Raw genomic sequence first — 19,541 nt, forward strand, 5'->3', positions numbered from 1 at the left:
TTATATGAGTTAATTAACATACAAAATTTTACTTTATCTAATGTGTTATTCTTAAGATCGATATTGAAATCTCCCCCTATAATTATAATTGTGTTTTCTATCATAATTCTTCCCAGTATAATATCAAATTTGTTTAAAAAAACTGCCAGATCGCTACCTGATGGTCTGTAAACTGATGCTATAATGAGTTTGTTATTACCTACATTAGCTTCGCATACAGCACACTCTATTACCCTATCTACTGATAACTCTTGTATATCTTTTCTTTCCTGGCCAATGATGTCTTTACTAAGATATATAGCTGTTCCTCCATGTTCGTTCACATTATTTCTACAATGACTAGCTGTCAGCACAAAATTGTTAATTCCATATTCACTTAATTCTTCTTTAGTTTTCCAATGTTCTGTTGTGCACAATATTTTACAGTCACTGTTGTTTGTTAGAAGTTCTTCTACTTCATCAATACAATTTCCTATGGATTGGAGGTTCTGGTGGATGATACTTATATTCTTTGCTCGTGTGACTGTGTTTTGTATTTCAATTTCCTTGTGTTGATGTGTCTTGTGCTCTCTATTTTCTCCTATGAAAAATTTCCACCTCGGTTATCTAGAAAATCCTTATGACGATGCATCTGGAACCTTTTTATGCCAACACCATTAGGCCAAAACTCTGGTTTATACATGTCATCCTTATATTCAAAGGGAGCCGATACAACAAATCTCTTCAACATATTTTCTTGACTTGGCAATTCCTTTACCATAATAGAATCTTGTTGCATTTTCCTCTTTTCTATTAGAAATTTACATATCTCCTCTTGTTTTGTTGTTCTCTTCACTCTATACAAGTATAGCCACACTTTTTTCTTTTCCCCTGCAAAACCACTTGTGCTATCGTCATCGCTTACTGCCGTTCCTATATTTTTTTTAGTTATGTACCGATGTCTCCTGTGTATAACTTTTTGGAACCCATCTGAGTCACTATCGCTGTTTTCCTCAGTTATTTTATGTTTTTTTATTTGCTCATTAACCTCAGTTGTTTGTTTATTTTTGAGGTTGACATTAATGTTGTCACTTGTCTTCTGTTCAGAGGAACTACTTAAACTTTTTGACGTTTGAGCTACTAGTTCTGTGAATGATCTATTTTGTGTACGAGGTGGTACCGACCTTGAGAATAATAATAATCTATAATTCTATAATTCTATGAGAATAATAATAATCTAATAAAAATAATAACCTTGATGATCGCAAACATCCAGATCCAGATTGAGAAAAACACCGAAGAAAAAGAAGAATATTGGGACGAACGATATTGTGAGGTATCTTTTTACGTCAAAACATTTTTTTGTGCATAGTTTTATGATGTGTCATATTACTAGCTTCTTCTTTTCTTTATCGTTACATGTTTTCCAATTTTTTTGGATGCAAAATGAATTAAGTCATACTATTTAAAAAAAAATTCATTTACTTCATTTCCATTTAAAATTCTTGATTAGCTTACACTCCGTATTTTCCTCTCTCCAAATGTTTTTTATTAGAGCATGAAAACAAAAACTGATTTTCGGGTCTGATAATGTTGTCATTAGTTTGCGCTTAGTTAGCGGAAACGACAAATCCCTGGTTAATTGAACTGATCTCTTCGCTTTTGTTATCTTTGGGCTAAAAGATACCTAAGCGACTACTTAAACGTCCCTTTTCTAGAAAGCTGGAAAATTAAATGATACAAAACGCCAGATTCCTGAATACTAAGTTTTTGTTACATACTTTATTTTGTAGTCGAAACAGAAGCAAATCTTTAACCCAACTATAAAGTTTGGATGTTTGTAGAATTCCTACTTATTATTTCAGGAGACACAGTTTAATTTTGTGTATCAGTAGTCGCACACGGTCTACTACACCGGTCATAAAAATAGTCCTCTGGATGCATTTTGTCCAAATTTCAATGAAATAATGTATTGTTTGTAGTTTCTTTTTACATTATGTACGCTCTGGGCCAAAATTAACCGGCCCCCTTAAAAATGGGTAATTTTTGATTTCTTATATCTCCTAAATCTGTTGTCCGATTTAAGTGATTTTTTAATATGTTATATTTTTATTCCTTGACAATATGTTTATAATAATATGGTTGCTAAATAGGTAAATTTTCATTGTATACCGAGGGTACGAATCAAACTGTGTTTTTTTCTTTAAGTTTGCATCAACCTGTGGAATATTCTAGCATTTGTAGAGTACTGAAATTCAATCATAACAATCGTCAAACACATTTTTACCAAAATGGATGCACAAGTTGTATGTCCACAACTGGCGTTTGTAGAAAGCTTCCCCAGCAGGGAATTTTTGGAAGTGGAAGGTTTTTGTTGAAAGTCAAAGGTCAGAACCGTCACTTCGTCGTTATGCTTGCGCAATGTGATTTCTCCTTCAGCTCATTGAAAAACAAATCGGCCTTAATTTCATACAACTTCTTTTCCGCTGCTAAAACTTTTCGTTCATTTTCGTCGAGGATCACATCTTTGAGTTTGTTATCTAATACATTATATTTCTTACACGTATCTGATCGAGGTGAGCCAAACCTGTAGTTGAAGTTTTTTTTAAGTATTGATAGTAGAAGTCATAGGGAACTTTGGGTTTATATTTAGGATTCTACACACTTTTTGGTTCGTAAAGTTCCAAATAGAGTTGGTGTATCTTCTTTACATTTAGATCTGGAGATAAATAGAATCGACGGGATTTGTTTCTACTATAATGCGATTCACGTCTTGGAAATCTCTGGATGTGCATGTTCACATTTTTGAGTGTTTCGTTAGATTTTCGGTTGAGTCTATTTGTATGCTTTCCTTTGTTACTAGGTGGCGCTGCAATATCTCTGTCGCTAAAAGTTTGAGCAATGAGATCTACACGTTTCCTTGATATGCCGTGGATTGAACCAAAAGCATGTCTACAAACTTGTTTGGATAGCTTACCCAGCTTTATAAAGTATTTGTGGGAACAAGTACGGTCTTGGCTTTCATTAGTCTTTTTTCGAGTTCTTTGAATAGTAGTAGTTTGAATCAAGCCGCCCAAATAGGTATTTTGCAAATATTTGTCGCCTATTTTGTTAAACTTTTGTACGACAATGTTTCTTGTTTCTTCGTCCACATTCTGAAGACACTTGTACCTGCAGTTGCAATTCGATCCGGTTAATTTCGGTCCCTTCTGTATTCCTTTCCAGTTCGTATACATTTTCCCTTCTGCAATAGCTTTTTTTTCATATTTTTTTCCAGAGAGTGGGGTTGGCACTTTTTTATTTTTGGTTACAGGAACAACTGGGGGCTCTTCCGTGGGCTCCATGTTGACAACAGGTTCAATGTGTTAGTTTTTTACAGAGGTACGTTTCTTCTTTGGATGCTTCCTCCTAGCTGAAGATCCTGCGATATCACTATTAAAACAGCTTTCATCAGAGCTTGTAGTTTTGTAGTCAACAGAAGATGACCTCACATTCCACGGAAAATCACCGAACATTCACAATCGTTTGGTGCAAAAAGGATACAGGTCCGGAGCTGCACCCTTCTTGCACCAAATGATTGAGGAGGCAGATCCATAAAGACGTTTAATTCCTTAATTTATTATCGGATCTGAATCGTTCTTATACCAATTAATCCGCCAATTTTTTTTTAATTATGGCATATGTTTCCACCCAAAACCGTCTAAATATGGAGCTGCATCCTTCTTACAGCAAACTCCACAATTGTAAATAAAAGGCAGAATTTTACAAAACAATCATTAGACCAATAATGACATGAGCGGCAGAAACACGACCTGACACAGAGAGGATAAAAAGGATCATCAAAAAGAACATCAAAGACTGGATAAGAAATAGAAAAGTAAAATGGAGATATCATTTAAGCCGAATGACAACCAATAGAGTAGTAACGACGGCAAGACACGATTCCCCAATAGGAAAACAATCAGTAGGAAAACCACGAAAACGATGGAATGACAACTTTCTAACGGCACAATGAAAAACAAACAGAGTCTATCTAAAAAAAAAAACAAGAAGAAAAGAGTCTTTGAAGGGAAGATACTACGCAGAATAACCGTCGCAATTTGTGAGAATGGTATTTGGAGAAAATATTTTGAATTGTAAGAGTAGTATAAAGAATAGTTAATGGTAGAGATGTAATATCTTTCATAAAAATAGGTAGGCTTAGATGAGCTAGACATCTGTTATCAAACGAAAATTATCCACTCAGACAAACCCTATTAGCGGTACCAGAGATGGGAGAATGGTGTGGACGAGGACGAGGATCGGCGCAGTAAACTGACAAAAGAAACGACTGGCGAAATAGACTGGAGAAGGTCGAGGCTCTACTAGGGCTATATAGCATCACTGATAATGAGGGTAATTTTTTATTCTTGCAGTTGGTTAACATTCGGAATAGAAATTTGATATTGGGTGGCTTGAAGACAAACCTTAGTGTGTAAGACAATATGTTATTAACATTCAATATGATTTACAAGAAAAATAAACTTTAACCGTATAAATTATAGTCTATACAAGAATTATCTAAGCAATAATTTGAAATTCGATATATAGGTAAATGGAATTTTCTGAAATCATATTATCAATTTTTCTAAAGAAATTTAAGTTATAGAGCCACTGGACTACATAATAAAGAGAAGCTTTTTGTGTAAATAAATAACAATAATTCCAAAATCTCGTTATTAAAATAGATCATCGATTTGTTTGCATACAAAGCAATCGAAGTCTACGTTTTTGTTAACATTTTGTTCCACCCTGTGTAAAGAACCGAATATTACCCCTGTTACGTTTACAAATCGGTTATATTAAACTCGGTGGCTTTAAGGCATTGGTTTATTGGCAATTTAAAAACTCTTTTATATAAACAAGACCCCAATTTATGTTCAAAGTGACGGCACATATGCAAAGGTTGGAAGTATTATGTGAAAAGTTTTCGAAGCAAGTGATATTTGATTAGTAGGTTTTCTTTAAATTACAAGGTAACGCACAGACATCGCCTCAGAAGGTTTGTTGACTACTCCTCTCAGTACTTAGATGGAGCCGTAAAGATCATAGTGAAACAAATTTGTATGTATTTTTTAAATATTACATTTTGGACTTATTTATAGCTTATTTTATATCTACAGCTCTGTATTTACTTTTAGTAAAAGTTTTGTTTCTTTTTTGTATCATATTAGTATTATTGCGCATTTTTGATGACTATGTCAAGGGCTTCACAATCTTCTTTCATTAAAAAAAATGTCCTGCTTTCTTTTGTACTGGGTGTACATTTTTTTCGAATTGTTGTTTTGGATGCAAGTTAGGGTGAAATCTAAAAATTTGGTTTTATTTTCATTTCAGCCTCTATTTCATAGATACGCTTTAGCAGAAACGGACGGCCTTGAAAACTATCTGATAGATATACTGTATCATCCCCGTATTAAGTAATTATCTTTAGTATAGACCAAATAATAGGATATGCGGACCATATATGAATATAACCATAGTAGCAATAGATAAATGGGCACTAAAAAACCTTCCAAGAAATGTAAATCAAAGCCAAACAGACGACTGGAAATAAATCAAAATAAAACAAAATACATGAACGTAAGGAAGAAAAAGAAGACAAAAATGACATAACTGACCACAGATGCACATAGTTTCGAAGAGGTTGAAAAATTTAAATATTTGGGAGTACTAGTCAACAGAAGAAATGAAAGTGTAGATATGTAGGGAAGAATTCAAGCGGAAAATACATCTTAATATATATAAATCTCGTGTCACAATGTTTGTCTTCAATGGACTCCTAAACCAATTAACCGATTATAATAAAATTCGCACACCATGTGCAGTTCGATCCAACTTGAGAGATAGGATAGTTTAAATCTCAAATTATAATCGCAATTTTAATTTATTGCTAATTATTTGTCTGTTATTATTTGACAGTCACAATTATCTGTTAACTCCAAATGATTCTAACAGATGTCGATACCTTTCGACTGGGTTGAGTAAGTAATCAATAGATGGCGCTGCTATGGTAAATCTACGAACGTGTCATATAAGATACATTTTAATAGCATAATTACCACGTGTTGTTGACGCTATAAAATTAATTAAATTTATTTTGTAGTGAACGAAATACTGTATTATTCAATTATTTCCACTTTTTAAATTTTTGGTGTTAGCATAGCCGGCCACGTGTTACTTAGACTGAAGTGTAAATTGAATTCATATTATAATGAAGATAATACAGTGAAATTAATCCTATTTTTTACTTATTTGTGCTTCATTGATCAAAACTTTATAATTTAATTTGAATATATGTATGTAAGTATTATCACATAATTATAAAATTTAATTAAAATGTCAATGCAAAAATGATACACAATTTCCTACACTTTTTCAATAGTTGTACAAATATTTTTTTTATTGTTTTTATTTAACCTCTATTAAAAAATATTTAGCACTTATTATTTCAATGTGCTATGATAACAAGTTTTTCAGATTTTTTTTTCTTATATTTTAATTTATTTCTAATTATTCGTCTATACGAAGCCATGTTATAGTTGCTTCCTAAGACAGAGAAGAATTATTTCACGTTCAGAGCGCTTGCGAAAGCCGTTCTGATGATGCCTATTGGGCTGAAATACGTATAAACGGATGCGCAAGCTCCCTATACGTGAAATAAAATCTTAACTGTCTTTTCCTTGTCCTTTCTAATTATTTGTTTGTTATTATTTGACAGTCACAATTATCTGTTAACTCCAAATGATTCTAACAGATGTCGATACCTTTCGACTGGGTTGAGTAAGTAATCAATAGATGGCGCTGCTATGGTAAATCTACGAACGTGTCATATAAGCTACATTTTAACACCATAATTACTATCGTTGATTCTTGCCAAAATACGGTCGCAACAAAAAATCGCATTAGCAGTAGCATCGTCAGGCATTGAGGCTACTTTACTGGATGGTGGGCGAACAGCACATTCAACATTCAAGCTGCCATTGGACGTTCGTAATAAACCAGATGCAATGTGTAACATCAAAAAGAATAGTGGAATAACTGCAGTGTTGCGGAAGAGTTTTATAATAATTTGGGATGAGTGCACAATGGCACACAAATATTCACTTGAAGCATTAAACAGAACTATGCAAGATTTAAACAGCAATAATAAACTTTTCGGTGGTGCTATCTTACTTTTGTTTGGTGACTTCCGGCAGATCTTACCGGTTATACCTCGCTCTACTTTCGCGGATGAGATTAATGCATGTTTGAAACAATCATTCTTATGGCGAAGTGTTGAAACACTTCGATTGACCATAAATATGCGAGTACAATTGCAAAATGATCCATCAGCACAAATATTTTCCGAACAACTACTAGATATTGGGAACGGTAAAATAGAACTGCAACCAAATACGCAATGCATTAAACTACCAGACAATTTTTGCACTGTTGTTCAGGATAAAAATGATTTGATTCAGAGTATTTTCCCGGATATACAGAATAATTATTTAAATTATGAATGGCTTAGTCAACGGGCGATTTTGGCAGCCAAAAACGTTGATGTTGACGAAATTAACTTCCAGATACAACAGTTGTTACCAGGTGATCTGATGTTTTTTAAATCAATCGATACTGTTGTTGATGAAAATGAAAGTGTAAACTTTCCGATTGAATTTTTAAATTCATTAGATATCCCTGGAATGCCACCACATAATCTTCGATTAAAGATTGGTTCCCCTATTATTCTCCTCCGTAATTTGAATCCACCTCAATTATGTAACGGTACGCGTTTGGTCATCAAAAAGATCACCGGAAACATTCTTGAAGCAACCATTTTGGCTGGGAATTTTAAAGGAAAAGTGGTCCTGCTGCCACGTATTCCGATGATACCATCAGATTCTACCATATCCTTCAAAAGGCTACAGTTTCCAATTCGTTTAGCTTTCGCCATGTCTATAAATAAATCTCAAGGTCAAACAATGTCCATTTGTGGTTTAGATTTGGAAAATCCATGTTTTTCCATGATTTGAAAATCTATATTTGTGTTAGCTAAAGACAGGTTAACCAAAAACATTGTGCACCGATTGGTGTTAAATTAAATTGAAATTGAAAGTATTTATAATTCAAAAAAATAGATATTAATGTTTAAAAGTTTAAGACTGTCTGCCTTGCCTACCTCATTCATGAGTTTAAGCGTCACATGTTATTTACTGTATTATACTGTAATATACTTATATTTGTTATAAAATTAAATGGAAATAATAAATCTGATAAATTTTTATTTTGTACCTATTGATTACTGCTTAATATCAAGTGTAAGAACATTTTAATTAATTGTGTTCAACGTACTTCCCCTTCAAATCTCAATCCAGTGAATTTGTATACCAACATCAACATTTTCGTCTTTGTTCGTAAATAATTTCATTGTACTAAAGGGTTATAGTAGTAGAAAGTCAAATAAGGAGATAACCATATTTTTTTACAAGTACCATCTGTGTGAAAAAGCATATTGGACTCCGTGACTGATGTTCTCTTATTGTTCCTCTTAGATTGTTTACTATAATGTAATATAACAAAAACTTTAGCCACAGCAACGCGTGGCCGGGTCAGCTAGTTGTTTTATAGAAATAAAAAATGTTCAGAGATAAAAAGATTAGCCGAAATACAAAAATGAAAATCTACAACGACTATAAGACCAATAGTAGGTGGTATAGGCTGCAGAAACATTTACATTAACAGTAAGAAAACAAGAGCAATTGAAAGTTTTTGAGAGTAAGTGTACAAAAAGGGTATACATGTACATATGTGAAATTATGAAAATATCTTCAGTTAATGAGGACTGTAGTACATGGGACTGGTTCAAGTAAATTAGGATATGTGGTAAAAGGTTATACAGATTATAGCAAATTAAGTTTATACAAAGTCTTACCAATTTTTCTGCTGCACACACTCGCGGTATTGACAGGCTTACACTCGCGGTTGTTTTTCATATACGGAATCTGACCGAGTACCGGTTTCCGAACACGTGTTTGGCAGTACTAACACTGAGATCACGATAGAGCACATTTTGCGTCTGTACACGATTTAAAACAGTATTAAAGAGCAGGAGAAAGATAATTAGTTAGCGGCAGTCAACAGTAGAGAGAACACCCCTGTTACCAAACAACAGTAAACAGGGAAGAGAGAGCGTCCGTTCTCATCGATATACAAGAGAGTCAACAATCAAGAGGGAGTCTTTCTTCTTGCTATTTTGAAACTGTCTGTATTTCTAAAAGAGGGGAGGTTGAACTAGAATAGGAAGGGTTATCAAGGGTTGGACTTAGGTAATGATTGTAAAATTGTGGTAGAAGGATAGTTAATAATACAGCGAAAAAATGACATAATTTTTCGCATGTGAAAAAATTGAACAGGAAGATTATCAGAAAAATACTGGGACCAAAGAGGGAAAACAAAGAGAATGCAAGACAATGGAAGAATCACGAAATATAGTAAAGGAGAGGTAATAGACATAAATACAAGAAAACTTGTGTTTATTTGTTTATATAACAAATAAAAACAAATACAACTTTTACAGCACACAGCAATTCTATAAATAGAGAATGATGTGTAATGACGAGATCATATGTTAAAATTTTAGATTGTTTAGTCTAATAAAAAAAATAGGTATTTTCCATAGTTTTCTGTTTTTTGAAGTTCTGTATTAGGTACTCTGTAATAAGAATAAAATTTTACTTTAATTTGTTAGACAACTATAAGATACCTGTCAAAAGACACATGCAAATCTAATAATTATATTGGTCTTAGATTTAATTTTTACGTAATTACTTATGTGTTTAAATATATAATTATAAATTTTTTTGGTAAGCCTCTGCAAAATTGATAAGTGGAATATGATTTCGTTGAAAAGTTATCGTTAAGGGATTCGTTAAGTGCGATGTTGCCAAGTAATCACCTTCAATTAAAAATTGTTTTAGTATATACGCCTCATACTTGTAATTCCGAGAGTCCATGTTTCCACTTCGTATAGCAATATGGAGTAAATAAACGTTTTTAAAATTGGTATCGGATATCCAACGATAACGTAGAGTTTATTAGAAATCTTTTCATTCGTTGAAATGCGGACCTAGCATATTCTATACGAGCATGTATTTAGACCTCGTGGTCAAGATCGTTTGTTATCCAGCAACCAAGATACTGGAATCTTTGTACTGATTCCATATGTTTTTTATAGATACAAATATTAATGTCGACATTTGGTGCACGTGTAACAGCCATTACTTTTGTTTTATTTGTGTTTATATTTAGTCCTAAGCTATCTCCCTCTCTGGTTATGACATTCAAAAGTCGTTGTAAACCCTAAGCACTGTCTACAATAATGACGGTGTCGTCTACGTATCTTAAGTTGTTTACGTATTCTCCGTTGATTTTTATTCCTTCTTCAATATTTTCGAGGGTATGTGTAAATAGTTAGGTAAAATTATAGAAACCTGGTAATAATATAAAATTTTATTTATGATTTACATTTTGATAGGTACCCAAAAATTTTGAAACATATTAAAAAAGAAGCCGAATCTCGGTAAATACTTGCTATCGAAAAAGTACTAGGAGGCAAAAATGTTTTAAACATATTGTGTTTAACTAATGGAACCACAATAATAATTTAATTGGTATATACACAAACATTTGGGGGGATTTAATGGAACAAAACCTCTTAAAATTTTTATCGACTCCACAAATTTCACTGATATTTTTTTAAAGATGTTACTGCCATAAGAAAGCTGCATGTTCATTTTCAACAGTTTTCGATATACATGAAAATAATGCGTTACTTTAAGGTTTGGATATAATACAGAATTTAGAACAAAAAAGTTTTTTTCAGAAAACATTTTTTTCTAAAGTTTACCGTTTCCAAAAAAATTACATTGTTTTTCATATACCCGCATTTTTATGTTCAGAAAATTAAATAATCTGGCAGCGTTGTATGCAGTGAAAGAGCTGTCGAATAAAAACTCGTTTGTGACGGTCTTTAAGATAATCCAACCCTTGTTTGTTTACTATTCAAGATTGTTGACTTATAATATCTGCAAAATAATTATTTCTGGCTTTAATAATGTGACATTTGCTATTACCTGAATTAATTAAGGTTTTGGATTAAAGCTAAAGATCTAAATAAATTATTATTTTTACTTAAGAAGGTAAGTACTACGGTTTAATTCCTTAGAAGTATTATTTATTTATTAAGCTTTAAAGGTGTTTAATGCGAGGGGCTTTAACTGAATTAAATAATTTACAGTGGAAATTAAATACAACAGACAACGTTTAATAATTCTAATTTATTTTTTTACACTATGCTCGGACTATCAGTAATTTGTTTACTTGTATACTAAAATTAAAATAGATACTTGTACTTACTTGACAATAATTATTATAATAAACGTTCAAAGTAAACTCCACCTGCGCGAACATATGCATTGATACGACGAAACCAACTGTTAGTAATGCCCGAGTTAACTATATCGCACCTTGAAAACCATAGGGCAGTAACTGCAAAAATCATAATGTTGAGTTATGAGCTTTTCAATTTTTTTTAAACTTAATATTATTTACTGTTATTCCAAAAATTAAGCTACAAACCTGGTATTTAGCCAAATTGTCTTTAATTTTGCATATTTTTATATGCAGTAAGGAGTATGTGAAATTTATTTCAGCAAATAGGTGTTTTAGCACATACGGCCATATGGTTTTAAAATATATATCAATTTTGGAAAATGATGCTGTAAAAATTCATATCAAATAAAAGTTTTTTTATTTAAGATTGTACTTATTTATTACAATTTTTTGGTTTTAATACTTAATCAAAATCATGCATACTGTATTCTGTTTGTTCGGTTTCTACTGTTCCATTGTTCACATGCAAATCTTCATAAAACCTATGGTAGTGCTCTTGAATAACATTAGCCTTACACAGTGAGAGCAGATCTTGTTTTTTTAGATTGGATATTCCTGGTGGATGTGAATATGCTTTACTTAGTTCCATATTAGCCACCAACCCTCGTTGTCTTCGCCTTATATTAATGGTTCTGAACTCTGTATCATTGTAGCTTGTCTTAACCTGAAACTTATTTTCAAGTGTCTTCTCCACCTTGATTATCTTAATCTCATTCCAGACGAACCGATTTCCTTCTTCGTCAATATTATAATTGTTCCACATTTCCTTACATAATTTTTTAAAGTCCAATATATCCGGTGTAGACATTTCATTAATTTTGTAAGGTTCACCTGTTTTTTTTTTTCGCTGTTTGAACTACTGTGACCCATTGCGCAGGCACATAAATTGGTCCTCCTTTTAATACCCTTTTTTTTGTTTCTCAATCAAAGAATACATGTTATCTCCCTCATTTTGGGAGTGACCTGTTATCAAAAATTTGTGGGTAATTTTAGGTATGTTCAATTTCTGTACTGCATAGAGATAAAGACAGACAATATACTTATTCTTATTTTGCCCACTGCAGTTATCTGAATATATTATTTCCTGTTATCTGGCTCAGAAATTGTAACAGACATAAGGCTATTTCGTTTGGACCACGATTAGCAATTCCGTCGAACCAAAGGTAGCAGTGTCCTGCATTTGTGGTCAGGTCAAAAATTGTGAAATTAAATGTTGATAATCTCCTTTTGCAATTAAATATGGAGACATCGCCTGAAGGTGTCGGTAATACGGCTTGTAAGTCAAAACAAGCAGTAATGCAAGTATTGGATTTTGCAGATTTTGAGTCATTTTCTTTTCTACTAAGTTCCACTTCTTGACGGTGAGTATTATAGGCTGCTTCTAATGTAGTTATCTAATGAATTTTTGTAACTTTCACATATCGAGCAGAGGTCTTTTTTGGGCTTAAAGAAACTTATATTAAATTCCATGTTAAATATGGTCCTAAACGTAGCGTAATTTCCGAATACCGAACCTTTTTCTTGCTAGCTAGAGTCTTGTCACCACTGACGAATTCTCTGGTAGTTTGTTTTCTTAAGTAGTGAGATTCCACTCTAGGAATGGATTCGATGTAACTCATTATGTTTTGTTTCACGACTTCGTCGATTCATCTTCCATTCTTGTGAGTTCCTCCTGTCTTGTTCGCTTATCTTTTGGGATAAACCCATCTACAGTACGACGTTGTATATTTGTTACAGTCTTGTCGTTTATTCCCTGTGTTGCAATAAAATTGTGCTTACACACTCTGTTTCTTTCCTTCCACTTCGCAGAAATAGGCATAGTTTGCTTCACGATTACTGTCTGGATTTACTCTTCTATATTTCACATTAGTTTTTCCATTCCATAGTTTTGCCATTAACATAATCCATTCCTGAATTGCGTAATTTCTTTCTTTTATTTTTGCCCCATTCCTCCGGTTGACATTTCCTCTTTCTACTTTTCTTTTGAGGGTTTATCTCCACACCACCTTTATTTTTAAGAGTATTAGAATCAGTAACACTATTCAGTCTTGCAAAAATTTCCTCATCTGTGTTGTTATCCGAAGGTGAATTCGATTTGGTTTGAGGGTGCCAGGTACCTACAATCGTCGTCACTGAGTTCTCCAAATAATGACTCGGATGAGCAAATTTCCTCATTATCACTTGATTTTGATGACGGTTGAATATCACTTGGATCGTTATAAACAGATATTTCATTTTGATCACCAATGTTGTATGATTTAATAACCGTGTTGGTGCCCTCATCTCGTTTCCTCAAGTATAGTAGTGATTAAATCAACTGTAATGTTCTTCGTTTCCACTGAGTCATACTGCAAGAAAAAAATTAACCGAAGGTAATAACAATTTTGATTTAAAGAACGTTATATTAGAGGAAGCGCATAAAATGCAATACAAAAAGAAGGCGTGTAAACTCCATCTCCTCACGTAATTGAGCGAGAGACGCGCGTGCTCCTCAGTGGCATAAATGGAAAAAAATTGTTATAAGTAGTTACCTTCTAATAGGGGATGTCAAATTCATGTGCTAAAAGTACTCGTGAAGTACTAGGCAAGCTGCTACTACGGGATGTTACGTTTAACTAAATTAAAAACGATTATTTACTCACAACACAACAGATAAAAGTAGTTACAGGCAATGTTACATTTTTGCCAGGTTTGAAAAACCATTTGGCATTAACTGCTAATATTGCCAGATAGATCTGAGTTTTTGTTCCTATTTTAGAACCATAGAGCAACAACTGCAGATAATGCCTGATGGTATAAAAAGATGAATAGATTTTTTACAAAAGCCATAATAAGGACGTATCTTTCTGGTGCCGAATTTAAAATTCGTTGCAGATGCTGCTAAATAGCATTAAAAAATAGATTTTTTTTTATTAGACTGCATTAAAAGGTCATTTTACGAAAAAATTGCAGATATTGCCATATGGTTTTCAAGGTGCGATATTATGTCGGATCGTTTCTGCAGCATTAACAATTCGTTTCCGTAATTTAGTTTATGTTTTGAAATTATCTGGTTTATCATAAAATAATGATTTCAGATGTTTCCAAAAATAAAAATCCAGTACATTGTATTCGGGACTTGTTGGTGGCCACAGAATGGGTCTATCTTTATCAATCCAACGACGAGGATAAGAGGTGTCAAGAAATTTTTATGCTGGAACTCAATCGTGAAGAAACCACATTTCACGACGTGTTTGCGAAGGCACGTCTTCAAGAAGTACCGGTAAAATGTTTTGTAAAAAATTATAGTGGGCCTCTCCATTTAGTGTTCTGGGTAATTCATATAGTCCTGTCAAACGATTGTTAAATAAGGGTTCTTGTTACCCCATATGTGGCAATTATAAATATTATACACAATGTTTCTCGTGAAACATGATTCATCCGCATATAATACTTTAGATGGAAATTTAGTTTCTCTGGGGGTTTCTCTTATCTTGAAACCACCTACAAAATGTTAGTCTTCGAAAAAGATCACTTTGATGTAAATCTTGTACTCTCTGATTGTGGTATAAATGTAGTTGTTCCCGAAATGTTCTATGAACAACGTTTTTTGACATTCCTACCATTTTAGCCACCGTTCTTGTACTTACATTTGGATTATTTTTCACAGCATCTAACATATCACCTTCTACATTTAATTGACGAATACTTCTTGTTCTTCCGCAATTTTTTTCGATACAACAGAACCCGTTTTTAATAATCTTTGAGAAACATTCACAAAAGTTTGAGTATTAGGAGTTCGCCTTTCGAAATACCGATGCACGTGAGTTTGGACAGCTAAATTACTGTTACACCGCGCTTCTCCAGAAATAATCAACATTATCATGGTACTCACAAATCGAAAACATATTCGCGGTGACACTAAATACGATTGTTCCAAAAGATCGGCTTACCAAAGTTGTGACTGTCTACGTTTAGATTTTCGTACTGCGTGTGGTTGACAGATTTCTTTTTGCATACCAAAATGTGTTTTCGTTTTTTGGTCAAACGGCTGAATTTAGAAAAAAATGTTATAAGACTTTTTTGCTCTACATGGTGCCTTCTACCTTTTCCTTTAATGAATGCACGATTTTCGGGGACACCCTGTACTAACTTTTTTTATGTGTACATTTATACAAAAGTAAGTTAGATTACTTTCTACTTTCTAAAGCTCTGGAGAGATTAGGAAACGCCTAAAAGTCTTAATCTCGATGAAGGAAAAATCCGAATCTGCACCTCCACGTGGTAGAAGGTAAGCAACATCAATGTTGAAGGCTAACGTAGATAAGGACCGAGTGATTGCCGGTATAAGCAATCTCCTACTTACCGACTAACGGCTTCTCCTGCTTACCGTCGGATGACTCGGTAGGTAGTAGGGCAATCTTTTGTCCTGGAGCTGAGAAATCGACTTCAAAGGCGGAAGAACCAATAAATTGGTCAACGGCAAAAGAATGCAGAAGGCAAGGGGAAACCACTGCATTAAAGGTTTAACAGAATATCTCTAGTCATTTATCATGACAAATACGCAAAAAAATCAAACCGTTACTGATCATGCAATCCGGAAACCAAGATAAGGCAGGGAAGGAAAAGATAATGTAAAAGACAAGGCCTTCCAGGTCGATAGCAAGCCAAATCCTCGTTTAGATAATAAAATTCCACGTCTAAGAATACACAAATGTAGACCAATATGACTTGCAACGTGAAATGTAAGAAGCTTGTATCAGCCAGGAAAATTGGACAATTTAATATAAGAAATTACCAAAATGAAAATAAATATACTGGGTATAAATGACGTTGGAAAAACTGATAGTCGAGGGTAGAGTTGAAGAAAAGAGACCTAGGGGAAGATCTCCAAGCCATTGGATAGATCAAACAAAAATATTGATTAACCAAGGCTTACATGAAGCCGAACAACTAGCCAAGGATAGGGAAGAATGGAAGGAAATCGTGAAAAAACTGTAAAGGCCTGATGGTGTCACCACATCCCAAAAGGGATTAGGACTAAGAAGGAGGATAAGTGACATACAATGGCCAGACACCGGCAAACTTATAACCAAAAACGGCATGATGAATTATGCTGAAAACAACGATCCGGCTCATCGCTATGGAGTCGCAATCTTGTTAGACACAGAAACTAATAAATCAGTTATAAGCTTCACTTCTTACTCAGAGGGAGTGGTAATGGTTCAACTGAAGACAAACATACAACAAGTTAACTTAATTCAAGTATGCGCACCAACAGCGGATAAGGATGAAGAGGAGTTAAAAAATGTTTATATGGAGTTTGACACAATGTTAAGATCGTTTAAAAAAGAAGACATTACAATAGTAATGGGGGACTTTAATGCTAAACGAACGAAAGAGGGGATAGACTTGTGGATTTTTGTCAAAATGACCATTTTGCAATAATGAACATAATGGTCCAACTAACCAACAAAAGATTATACACTTCGAGATCTCCTGCGGACAACAAAGACCGCATAGTCAGAATTCAAATAAACTATCTATTAGTCAAAAATAGATACAAAAACTCAATTAAAGCAGTAAAAACATACCCTAGAGCAGATGATAACTCAGACCATAACCCGCTGATAGCTAGAATGCACATGAAACTCAAAAAAGATTGTAATACCTAACAATAAACCAACGTTTGAATATACAAAATTAAGAAAACGAGAAATAGATCAAAAAGTGATCCAAAAAGTCAACTCAAATCTTACAGAAGTAGGAGAAGAAATCTTAGCATTAATGGAAGAGAGGAGAAAAGCCAAAGGCATAATGAAACTATTCGACGATGATTATAGAATTAGTGATTAGAAATAATATAAATTAGAACAGGCAATTTCAAAATGCAAAGATCGCAAAATCAGTAGGCCCAGATCAGATACCCACTGAGCTAATTAAATGCATTGACGAAGAAACACTGCATATACTTTAAGATCTATTCAACAAAGTATCTACAACAGGATTAATACCCGAAGATTGGTTGTTGTCCACGTTTGTAACACTACCAAAGTCAGTCAATGCGACATAATGCTCCCAGTACAAAACAATTTCCGTAATAAGCTACACAATTAAGATATTGTAACTTTATAAACGTCACATCTCTATTAATTTATATTTTAATAATTATTTCATTTTAATTTCTTTATTGATTTATTAATTTCTTTATCTTCAGTTTAATTTTTACCATTTTGTATTTTACAAAATAGTTGGCGCCCTCTGTTTTTCTCTTCTTTCTATGTCTTCCTTTTCTCTCTCTTTCTGTCCCCTAGAATAAATATTCGCCCTCTCTCTTTTTCTTGGCAGACTATTCTGTTTAGTGTTGACAGAGAAGCTGGTTTCATGATATATATAGCAACATCCTATGACATCTGTGCTAACTTCATTCAGTCTCCCACTTTCTGTCAGAACAACTTTTCTGTAGTGGGATTATTTTTTGCCTCTTTTTGAAATTTATAAAAGAAGGCAAGGAAAAATCTTGAACAAAATAAGATTCGCAGACGACACCGCTGTTTTTACAGACAGTCTAGAAGCAATGCAACGCTTAGTAAATAGATTACATCAAGTCAGTATAAAATAAGGACTACAAATAAACGTTAAGAAAACCAAGTGCATGATTATTTCTAAGCAACATACAGTAGGAAGGCTAGACATCGAGGGAAAACAACTAGAAAGAGTGAAAAACTACAAGTATCTGGGAACCTGGAGCTGAGGATAAGAGCTTTAAGATGCTACGTGTTCTAGACTTTGTTGTATGGAATGGAAAGCTGGACACTAAAAGTGAATAATATAAAGAAGTTAAAATCATTTGACATGTGGTGCTATAGAAGGATTTTGAAAATACCATGGACCCAAGAGAGTAGTATAGTTGCAGTTCAGTAGATCTTTTCAGAGCTGCCGCCAATAAGGTACGGATAGCTGTGATGATAGCCAACCTCCGATAGGAGACAGAACTACAAGAAGAAGATACATATATGCATAAATATGAATGTTTGGAGTTGGTGGATAATTAAGAATGACTTTCTCCACAACTTCTTCAACTATTGAAGAAATAAATGATAGCTTTGTATTTCATATCATCTATGTAATTAAAAAATGGTGTTTGGAAAACAGCTTAAGGTCTGAAGACCGAAATCCCAGATTAAGTGTCTATATTTACAGCTTTAATACTTATCTCTCATCCACTCTACATTATGAATAGGTTCCCAAATATGCTAATATAAATAAAAAAAAGTATAAAGGATGATTGCCTTTCGAAATTGTTCCATAACAAGATAAGTATGGTAGTATATCAAGCTCCCAAAATGTTTCCGGCTCCTTTACTATAGGCCAAAAACCAATTTCGTCCCAAATATACTTTTTTCGTTATCCGTGAAGAAGAAATGAATACATGATATCCTAATAGATTTCTCTCAATGCTCACCGATCGTTTGACCTGACATTCGCTCTAATATTTACTGTTATTGGGGCAACAGTTATGAAAATATTGATTGAAAAAGTCGTTTGGAAAATACGAGTTACGTGAGATGAAATCCGTAAGGAGTTGATAACACACAAACACAAAAACAGGTATAACGACGAGCTTCCAGAATATATGTGATCAAGATAAAGTTTGGTCTTTACGTAACTTATCCAATTTTCCCATTTACTGCCTACAGGAAACTTTAATAACGAAATAGATATTGCCTAACTGGCTTTATTAGATACCTCAAAATAAAATTATGTTCTATATATAAACACACATACACACACACATATATATATATATATATATATATATATATATATATATATATATATATATATATATATATACATATATATATATATACACAGTGTAGGTAAAAGTTTATGGTTGGGATGGTAAAATTTAACAAAATATCTAACACAGATATAAAATCATATTTTCGGCGAATAGACAAAGATAACAATCATATTTCCGTTCCAATCTCCGTTCGAAATTTTGTGGGTAATATCATCAGACAAATACATGTCGACTTCTTTTATATCTTTCGATACAGGTTTATGTTTAGATGAGTCATGTGCAATTAATTTATCAAAAATACACT

This window comes from Diabrotica undecimpunctata, chromosome 9, assembly GCF_040954645.1.
Source record: "Diabrotica undecimpunctata isolate CICGRU chromosome 9, icDiaUnde3, whole genome shotgun sequence".
In the NCBI taxonomy this organism is placed as follows: domain Eukaryota; kingdom Metazoa; phylum Arthropoda; class Insecta; order Coleoptera; family Chrysomelidae; genus Diabrotica; species Diabrotica undecimpunctata.